We start from the raw sequence: 10,390 nt of genomic DNA, 5'->3' as shown, positions 1-10,390 counted from the left end.
GAGCCACAGCCGCAGCAGAGAGCGGGATCGGAGCCGGCGCAAGGGCCATAACCGGGAGAAGGAGAAAGAGAAGGAGAGGGACAGAGAGAAGGACAAGAGTAAAGACAAGGCAGAGAAAAAGGGGTATGTGATGAATGACTCTGTACACATAAGCATACAAGCACAGGAAGACACTAGCACATCACAGAAGTGCTGGCTTGGCCCAGCTCAATCTAAGCTGTAGGCTCCAGGAAAACCTAATATTTTGGTCGGTATAACACAGACTTAAGTATGGAGGTCAGTCTCAGGTCCTCCATCCCTCCATCCATCACTCTGTCCTTCCATCCATCAATCCATCAGTCCCCTTCTCCCTCAGTTTCCCATTGCAATCAAGCATTGGGCTATACTGGCCTTGTAAGGCGATACGATTCCCTCTTGTAAGAGAAGATGTTATGTTGATATAAGAATAGATGGTAGGTAGAATGTTTTGGGCACCAGATGAAGTCTGATGTCTTTAACACCTCTTTTTCCCCCTCTGGACCCTGCTGCAATAAGTCTAGAGACATAACAAGATCACATGCATCTCTGCTGTATTTAGTGCACATGCAGGGAAAAACAATACATGAGAGCTCCTTATTAAGGTGAGAAAAGTTGGCGGATGACATCTTCACTTGCAAGCTTATGTCTTCTAAAGGCGGCAATACACGATAGAAAGAGGTGCAGTGTAGTAACTGTAGTGCGCTCCAGTACAGGTCTAACTAGCTTAGAGGCCTCTCTTTGCCTCTACCAGAATAGCACCCTCAATCTGTCCCCAGCGCTTCATGCTCTAATGTGATTGGAGGCCACTGTAATGCGACTGGTACACAGTTGTTGTTTGTCATATTGAATGGCACAGATGTGTGTATCAAGCTATGGATCCCATGTGTAAGGCAGCTATCCTCCACATCAATTTAAGAGACTTTAGTCCCCTTGGTAAACCTATCTAAACTCACAGTCTAGGCTGTGTTGGCCCAAGTTATTCAATGTTAATGTCACATTTAAGTGCATAGATTGAAAGGTAAAGATCAAACTGATTTTTTTTTCTTTAAACATATGCAAATGTTAATTCAGGTATTCAAACAAAAGAGACAGCAAATAATTTTAAAATTAAGCTTTGACTACACATACATCTGTAAGCAGGTAAACGGTGAAACTAATGGAAAGTCCAGAAAATACCACGTCAGACCGTCTAAGAGGACAGAAATACATTTGCAGGAATAGCCAAATGCCAGTTTATGATTTGATCTGACCAAAAATGATTTCCATTGCCCAGACGTCTTCTTGATTCATAGGTGTGGTTAGTAGAAACAAATGGAACAAATTTGTTGATAATATGAAGTCTCAGTTCCTATTTGGCACATTTTTTTCATTTATACTTAGACGTTATTGGTCATCACTGAATGCCTTGGAGCTTCAGGTTTCTGCTTTGAGCAGAACATGGACATCTGGAAAATTACTCTGTTTATTTGAAGCAATTACATATAGCCTTTTTTTAGATCTATATCAGGAAAACAAATAAAGCTAACAGTGAAATGTAAGGCCAGCAGACTATATCTGTTTTCTTATTAAGGCTTCAATATCCTTCAGCATTGATAGGAATCTCTTTATCTGACCCTGCTTTATCTTTTCTTTGTGTGAGCATCCGTGTGTGTGTGTGTGTGTGTGTGTGTGTGTGTGTGTGTGTGCGTTTTCACCTGTGGCAGTGTTAATATATTTCAAACCGTCTATCCTGTGACCTGGCCTTCCAATTTACTTAAATCTGTAGAGCTATGATGTTGGAATAATTCTGAGTAAACTATGTGGCACTGACCTGCCACCACACCAGGTGACATAAACATGTGTACAAAATTCCTGCTTTGGTTTCTGAAATCTGGATATTAAAGATGATTACTTGACAGTTTGCTCCATGTGATGTGGTCTTTTTGATTAGAAAAACAGATATTAAAAAATTATAGTGTGAAGGTTTTCATCACTTCAAGTTATAGGTACATGACAGTTTGAATGTTCTTGCAGGTATAATTCACAGTGTTTCAGTTAGAGAAAGAAATGCAGCATGGGTGGGATGGATAGTTCAGAAATGTCTCTTTGATTTTAGCAAATTTGAAATTCACTGGAACAATACTAGGTAATCCCTTGAGACGTTACTCTCCAGGCAGACAAAGCAATGTGACCATTACATGTAAATACACTATGTTGCGATTTGTGGCGTTTAATTTGAAATTACTGTAGTGACATGATGAAATTAGATAACAAGATCATCTTCTCACTTTATTTTGACTTCAGTCAAATTAAGTTTGTCTGTGTGTGGACATGTCATATTATGTTGCCAGTGTCCAAAACCTGTGTGACACAGCTGTGCCCGTTACTCCCCATTGGATGCTCCCACAGATGTTTAGGTGTCTAACGAGTCCTGTTTTAGCAGAACAAAGGCAGAGGCAGCGAGATGTTCTAGGAATATGTAAAACAACGCTTTCTACTGTATATCCTATCTATGACAAGCCACGTCTTTATCCTCTGCCTCTTACACTTGTCTTCTGCTCTTAATGGTGATGGGGGTAGAGGTTTTCCTCACCACGTACACACACACTCTCTGTAACACTCCTGCCTCATTTACATCCAGGCTTCCTTGCTGGCTTGTAGGAGAGGAGCGAAGTGGTGCGATGTTGATGGCAGGGTGAGGAAGAGGCTCAGGAGCTTTATAGTGTCTGTCAGGATGAGAGAGGGGCCCCTCAAAGCGGCACCCTGATACTGACTGTGTGTGCGCATGTGTGTGGTGTTGTCGTCATTAAACATTTAACACTCCTCTAGTATGACAGCAGGCAACTTGGTGCTCAAGCAGCATGTTTTCATGCAAAATTTATTGGAGAAGATGAGCTGTTGTTAAGAGATCTTGTTGCCTTTCACCAGTGGCAAAGGGTAAGTGGGTGATTGTGGGGTTCTCTGTGAGTGTGTGTGTCTGTGTGTTTACCCAGACTAGCGTACAGGGTCAGTAGGTCAGCTGTGCTCTGCGTAATCCTCTAGCTTTGTATTTACAGAGACAACATAAGAGCTTCCTTAAGAATTTAATCAGCACAAAGTATTTTTGTTTTTTTTTCTCTTCATTAATAGTTTTCATGACAAGAAGTCTTACTGGCATATTATTGTATATTTAGTATTGAGTTAAATTTAGCAGCGGCTCTCAGCCTTTTCAGACACGCCCTCACGGCCCAGTCAATATGCCTTCATCAACACTACATGACATTAACCTGAACTATTTAACAAATTAATTGTGTAAACCCGAATATAGTTACAATTATTTTCATTGTCACTTAAGACATAACAGTCCTGAAATTGTTAATGTATAGCGTTGGTCTCTTGGATGTTTCAACCATTTATCCATTAGTTTTAAGGATTTTTGACTTCTCTGCTCACTTGCCGTCTCGTTTTTAGCATCTGACTCAAGTTGTGGGAAACAGAGACGTGCTGGTAGTTAACTGGTTATTGTGACATTTTTATTTTTATTTTTTTCATAATTGCTCAACATATCCATGTAACCCCTGGAGTTCACAGAAGTATACCATTAAACATGACAAAGAAGAGCGAAATCTTACTAACTTACCTGTTCTCTGTTGTCAAACTGAATTATTAGTATTGTGCATTATTGAATACTCAACTGAGCTCTGATCCTCACCCTGCATGTGAGTTGACCTGATCTTAATTCCTGGAGCTTCAGGTTAGGTTTCATTTAGTTAATGTCACTGTTTTGATCTATTTCCCTTAATTAGAGCAAGAGAAACAATGTGTCACAAATGCACTTCCTCCCTCAGACAGGTAATTGACAGAAGTCTAATTTGAACATTCTTATGCTATAAAACCTGACTGGTGAGTCAGCTTTTGTGGTTTGAAAAGTATGGTCTGTTAAAACGCGATTTCAATTGGAAAAACAATCATTCAGCCCTAGTTTATGCTTTAATGAATTTGGTTAGGGTACAGACGAAGTAAACGGTAATGGCCACAGCGCTTTTCTATGCAAAGAAGCACACTCATGGGGGATTTACACTGTCTTCCATTCACCCATTCGCACACACAAACATTCACACACTCATACACTGATGGCACAGCCACCAGGAGCAACATAGGGTTCAGTGTCTTGCCCAAGGACACTTCGATATGTGGACTGGAGAAGCCAATCCTCCGATTAGGAGGTGACCTGCTCTACCTCCTGAGCCACAGATGCCCAGTACGGTCATGGCCCAGTTTTTTGGTCTACTCGTAATATCATTGCACTTATGCACACAGGTATGCATACTCTCACACTTTTCCCTTCCCTTCTCATGTCCATCAACCTCCTTAGACTTGACTCCATTGTCAAAGAATTTGTCTGCTTTCACAAGACATCTTCACCTCCTTCTTTGGGCGGTGTTGACCTCTTTGCTTTCCTCTGTAACCGATCACAGAGGCAGTGGAAGAACGTGGGCTGGCTGCCTCACTCCACATCGTCAATCAGAGGTCTGTCCAATTAGGCTGACCTCCTCATCTGTGTTGGGTCACTGGAGAAGCGTTGGTCTATCTGACTTGATTTCTTTTCATTTAAGTGAGAAATGGGCCGAGGCTGGTCAGCGGAGGCACAGAGCAGTGTGAAGACCTCTCATGGCAGCAGAGAACTGTCTTTTCCATGTAAAACTGGAGTTGCTATAATGAGCTTAGGGTTAAAAAATGAAATGACTTGCATAGCTTTTATTAAAGCCTTCTTGATGTCTTGCTTTATGAAAGAATCACTAGTAGAGTTTCTCTGCTAGCAAGGGCAGCGCTTCAACAGCATCCATTGTTTGCACTTGTGAAATAGCTTATTTTATCTGGAGTTACTTTCTGGTTTAATATAAAGCTTATTTTCCTGACAGTTTGTCCAAAGAGCCATGCCCACCAACCCACCCATCTCTTTCTGTGAATGTGATTGTTTAGTAATTCCTCTCATTACTGTGTTTTCCCCTGACAAGCTAAACACAACCAAGCCTCACACAGGGGTCCCAGCAGGACCCGCAGGCCTCGGTTTGGCTAGCTGTGCTCCATCTCACAGCCTTCACCTCTGGAAGCCTAGATGCTGTGAGGCAGAGAGAAAATAAAACAAGACCCCAGACATAAGCACACACACATTCACACTCACTGCTGCTGATTTTCCTTCTCTCCTTGCCTTACTCTGAGGAAATGATTGTCTGCTTCTTTGCCTCTGTTGAACATCTATCAGCTCATTAGTGTTGGTAATACACAGAGAATGTAAGTGTTACTGTGTGTCTGTGCGTATGTAGCCCCTGCCTGCGGCGTCCTCTCAGCCTGTTGGGAGTGTGTGTATGGGTGGTGTGGATGGGACCACTAGCTGCCGGTGTGTTTGTCTGCAATCTTGCAGGACTCTAGGCTGTGTCTGGCTCAGGGAGCGGGTCTAGGGAGGTAAGAGAGACTTCAAACACCGTCCTCGAAAGGTTAGGATACACTCACATTGACTTAAATCAATGAGCTGTAACTGTGTGTTTTATTTGATTTGTGTGTCAAGGGAGGTAGCATAGTGGCCAGGAGCAAGATGAGACATGGGTGAAGCTGTAGAGGAATAGGTGTGCATGAGCGCATGTGTGTGAATTTTGGGATGGGGCTGGGTGGTTGGATGAGGGTGGGGTAAATAGGACTGATGCCTACATGCAGAGGTTGGACAGCACACACACATACACAGGTCTCAGTGGACAAACTCATGCACTCACATTGCTAGTGTTTCTTGGCCCATGGCTGTTATGTAGTCATTAGCTACTTTCTTCCACACAGATAATGAGCATACATTGGATAGAAAACAGCCTGGCCATATAAACTCGATCTTCATCTGATGGACGTTTATTTACACTTAAAAGATGGACAAAACGTCCTGATATTATCCACACAGAAATGCACGACAAGCCTGCTTTTGCCCCGGATCTGAATAGGTTCATTCATCTGGCCTGGCTCCATAAGAGTCCCACATAAGAGTCCAATTTTGCAAACCCACACCCGCAAAGCTCTGTATTGGACCACTGTTATCTCTAAATGACCTGAACTGTCCTCATAATTAAAACTGACTTTAAGCTTCATGTTAGGTAGGTAAAGTAGGCTGTCGATTGACGCAGAACCCGTGCTTTTGCAGCTGTCTCTGTGTTCCCTTAGTGAGGAAGTGCCTGCCTTGCGGCTGTCAGATGCTTGTACCTTTTGGCACTTGTTACAAGCAGCAAAGCCGCTGACGATGTTGTTTTCACAGTTTGCAATCACAGGGAATTTCTCCCATACATCTGACTTGGCCATTGATGATGTATTTATCTATAATTTTGTATTCACCACTAGCTGTTTTCACATTTAGGATATGCATTTTGATCCACTGACGCCTAGCCTACATTGATGTCTGCGTGCCATCCTGTTACTCAGCGGATATGAGTCGAGGGGTCAGAGGTTCCATGATCATGCCCCAAACCTGACTTTAAGACAAAAAGGGATGAGAAACATAGGAATGATAAGTACAAAAGAAATTTTGCAAGACATGCAAAAATGATCAACTGTCATTTTCCTTGGTCCTCGACAGAATCTTGATTAAACCCCAAATGATGAAAGGCTGACCTGTGTATAGGAAGCCCAGGCAAACAACACAATACAGGCAGACTCCACAAAAAGCCATGTTAGCTGGATTAAAGTTGCTGAAGATTCAAGATTTGTTACAATTTCAGCAGATTAAGCAGCAGTTCCAGGCTACAGTCAAGTAGAAACGGAAAACAAAGGTGACCATACAAGCAAGAATATTAGATATACAAATTTAAATTGGGTTTGGCCTCAGATGTTATAAGGAAACAGATTAGAAGACACCGGTCAACAACGATAATGATCTTGATTGTTAGGTTTAATATTCGATCAGAAAAGTATCAGAAAAGCCGAGGAGCCACTGAAAACATTCAGAGACCTGCATCTTTTTTTTGTTAGTAATGGGAGAAAATGCTGCCTCTCTCTTCATTCTGTGTGCACATTTGTTTTGTATGTGTGTAAAGTGAGAGAGAGAAAAATCTGGCCACTTTGAATCTCAGGAGAGACACCCCAAGTGAGCGATACAGAGCTGTGACAATCCACTTAGTGTGTTCTGTAATCTGTTTAACCATTTACTGAGTTGTTAAAGACGTATGCAGACACTAAAACGACAAAAAGAAGAAAAAAAAACACCCTGTGGGTTGTAGCAGTGAACAGGAAAGTCTGCCTCTTGAACCGGGTAGTGATTCAGTACTGTAATGTGTTTGGAGTTGTTTGTGTTGATGTGTTTGAAGGCTGCTGTAGGCGCTAAGAGAAGCCAGGCCTGGAGCGCGATGACAGAGCCCAGACCTGGCCGAATAGAAGATCCCCCAATCCAATTACCCAGTTCCTCTCTTTTATTTTCTCCCCTCCTCTCCCTCTCTCTCTCCTCTTTTTACGGGCCTGTCTTAGCAGGAGCTACTGATGGCAGTCCTGGCTGCTGTTGAAGTGGCTGGCTGCTCTGCTTTATGGGTCAGAAGAGGATGCGGGCAGGATTATGAGCAGCAGGTTACGAGCAGCAAACATGACAAGCCAGCTCCGATTTAGGAGGGTTATGTAAATGCGCTTGTCGACAAAATATGTCTTTCTGCCCTCCGTATTTTCTGTTTCTCCCTCTCACTGGTAAAGCGGGGTAGTTTGGTGTGGAAGGAGCGGAGTGGTGTTGAAGGTAGGGAGAGAAGATTGTTATGGAGAATGATGTGTAAAAGAGACACACCGTTAATGTTTAATTTTCCCCAGATTCTGGTGCTTATTCATCTGCACCAGGGGCAAGGAAAGGTGTTGACTGAAGTCTTTATGAGAAAGGCTGAGAGTGAGAATACATTAACAGAGAGATGTTTTTTTTTAAGTTGGAGAGAGCAGACGAAGTAACATGGAGAAGACAGAGAAACAGAGACAGACGGGGAGAAGAGGAGAGAGAGTTTTCAGTTAGCAGAGAGCACCTTTTGCTGTACGTTTGACCTCTGCTGCCCTGAGACAGAAATATGGCCCTGCAGGTCTTGCCTAATGGCATTGATCATTACAAGAATACCTCCTTCAGACTGGGTAAACAGCCTTCCAGACGTACATTTGTATCATGACTCAGTTGTGGAAGTAAATATTGCCTGAGGAGCTTATAATAATCATCCTCAGTGGAGGTTTGAAATCAGTGGCCATTCTAACAGCGTTTTCTTCCATGCTGAAATGAGCTGAAACAATAGTCACACAAGCACATATGTGATGACCGAGGTTCTTACTTGTGTCACTGATAGTCAGTGGTCTCACAGCTCTTATTGAACTTTGAGTATCCACGGGAAAGTTAGGAAGCTATACAACCTTACCTCTCGCTCCCTCTCCTCTCCTCCTACCCGTGTAGGCCGTCACTTTTTCAGCTGATATTTAGATCTCTGGGCCGATGTTTAATTCATTTGTACTAATGTCTTGCTCACTCTCATGTGCTCTGTGTTGCTCTCTCGCCAGCCTACAGTAGTCCCTGCAGTTCTCTAATAGAGTTATTTTACCTCCTGTCTCACTCATTCTCGCTGGCACACACACACACACACACACACTGCTGGCTTTTTTTTTTTTTCTGCTTTTCACTTTTTACCAGCTGGGCATATGGAGCCTTACTGTATGACACATCAGCTTTACTAGACGCTGGGTCATATGGATACTGAGAGATAGTTTATGATATGTCACAATATGGCAAATGTCTGCAAAAGAAACTTAGGATATTAATTAAAGCAAGGAACTGTGCTGTATTGTAATGGATTATGAGACCAAACTGGAAGTAGTTTGGGAGTAGATGAAAAAAATCCAGAAACTTTACATTTCCCCCTGCTAGGTTCAACCTTTACAGGATTTCACCCATCTTTGGTTTCCCACAGTATTGTGCTGTCATTCATTTTTTCTGTTGTTTATTTTTCTTATTTTTATGTGGCTCTGATCCTGCATCTTTCTTTGCACAGATCTGACAGCATGGAGAGTATCTTCAGTTCAGCGCTGCTGTCCGATCAGCAGAGTGAGATAATTCACTTCTGTTTCTCCACATACACACATCGACGGACACCGGCTGAAATCAGTCAGTCAGTGTTTTCTGTGCTTCCTTTGTGTTTTTAGGGAAAATGAAGGCGCATTTAAGAAAAAGAGACACAGAGTAGCAAAGCAACTCAAACCACATATTTAATCAGAATTGAATAATGCCACTGGAATGAATGTTATGGCTTGCTTGTTTTTGCAGGTACACACACACACATCACTATTAGTATGCGATCATACTCTAGAGTGTGCATCAATAAAACGCTTTGGGGTACCTTATGTTGAGGTGTATTAACACGACCTAGACATCTGTGTGTGCATGTTTGTTCATCTGTTTGCATTAGTGTGAGATTTGGGGTGAACTTTTTCTTCGTACCACTTTTACTGGAAGTATACAGACATACTGTATACACACACACACACACACACACACACACACACACTCTCCTGATGTCTCTCCCTGTCAGCCAGACTGCAAAGCGCTTGGGGCCATGTTGTTTTGTCTTCAGATGGACAGAGAGAAAGAGAGGAAAAAAGAGAGACTTAGCCCGGCCAGTGATTACGCTGGTTTGAAACCGCAGACAGAGAAGGAGGGTGGGTGGGGGAGTCAGTGCACGAAGAGAAGTGAAAAAGGCACAGTAGAAAACGGTGTGTAGATGATATGAATAACAATATAGTTGGTGTGTCTCCCTGAACTCTGATAACCTGCACACCAGAGCACAGTCCTTGTGACAGGCTGGCCTTTGTGGCCACTTTATCCCTCCTGTACACTTGTAAGGTAGAGCCGGGATAATCGCACCTAATCTAATTAAGGCTAAAGAGGGCCATGACTAAGACTGGCCAGAAGCGCACACGGGACACACACACACACACACACACACACACACACACACACACACACACACACACACACACACACATCAACAAACAGAGCTCAGCAGCAAAATCCTGTTTGCATCAGAAAAATAAGGTTGTCATATTGATTATGCAGATGAGGGACTAACGGAGGCTAACTGCCTTCTCAGCCAGCCGGTTACAGCTGACGCAGCCTAAAGAGAGAGTTACAGAGAGAGCAGGAAAGGATTAGAGCAGGTATAGCTCTCTGTTTTCCTCCCACCATTTTGCATGTACCACATTTTAGGTTGAGAACAGCATTGTCCTCGCTGCTACTGTCTCATTTGGCAAAGCTGAGACTGAAGGTGTCTGTGGGGAGTTTTTTGAAAAAGGAAGCTTTCTGGTTGAAGTCAAAATGTGTTACAATAAACACGAGGTCCCTTAAAAATATGCCATATTGTTACTGGGCCGTTTTTAA

At 42.8% G+C, this 10,390-nt stretch overlaps 1 protein-coding gene across 1 annotated transcript in view; it reads left to right on the top strand.

The window, feature by feature from the left end:
• Positions 1–6: 6 nt before the first annotated feature.
• The window catches only part of LOC109960239 (serine/Arginine-related protein 53-like), a 93,318-nt gene continuing 82,934 nt past the window's right edge, over positions 7–10,390 (top strand). The window contains exon 1 of the mRNA XM_020600185.1: positions 7–123. The gene's annotated coding sequence lies outside the window, so the exon portion shown is untranslated. The remainder of the gene's footprint in view (positions 124–10,390) is intronic.

Source organism: Monopterus albus, unplaced genomic scaffold, assembly GCF_001952655.1.
Source record: "Monopterus albus unplaced genomic scaffold, M_albus_1.0 scaffold45.1, whole genome shotgun sequence".
In the NCBI taxonomy this organism is placed as follows: domain Eukaryota; kingdom Metazoa; phylum Chordata; class Actinopteri; order Synbranchiformes; family Synbranchidae; genus Monopterus; species Monopterus albus.
This window is presented reverse-complemented; position numbering and strand designations above follow the sequence as displayed.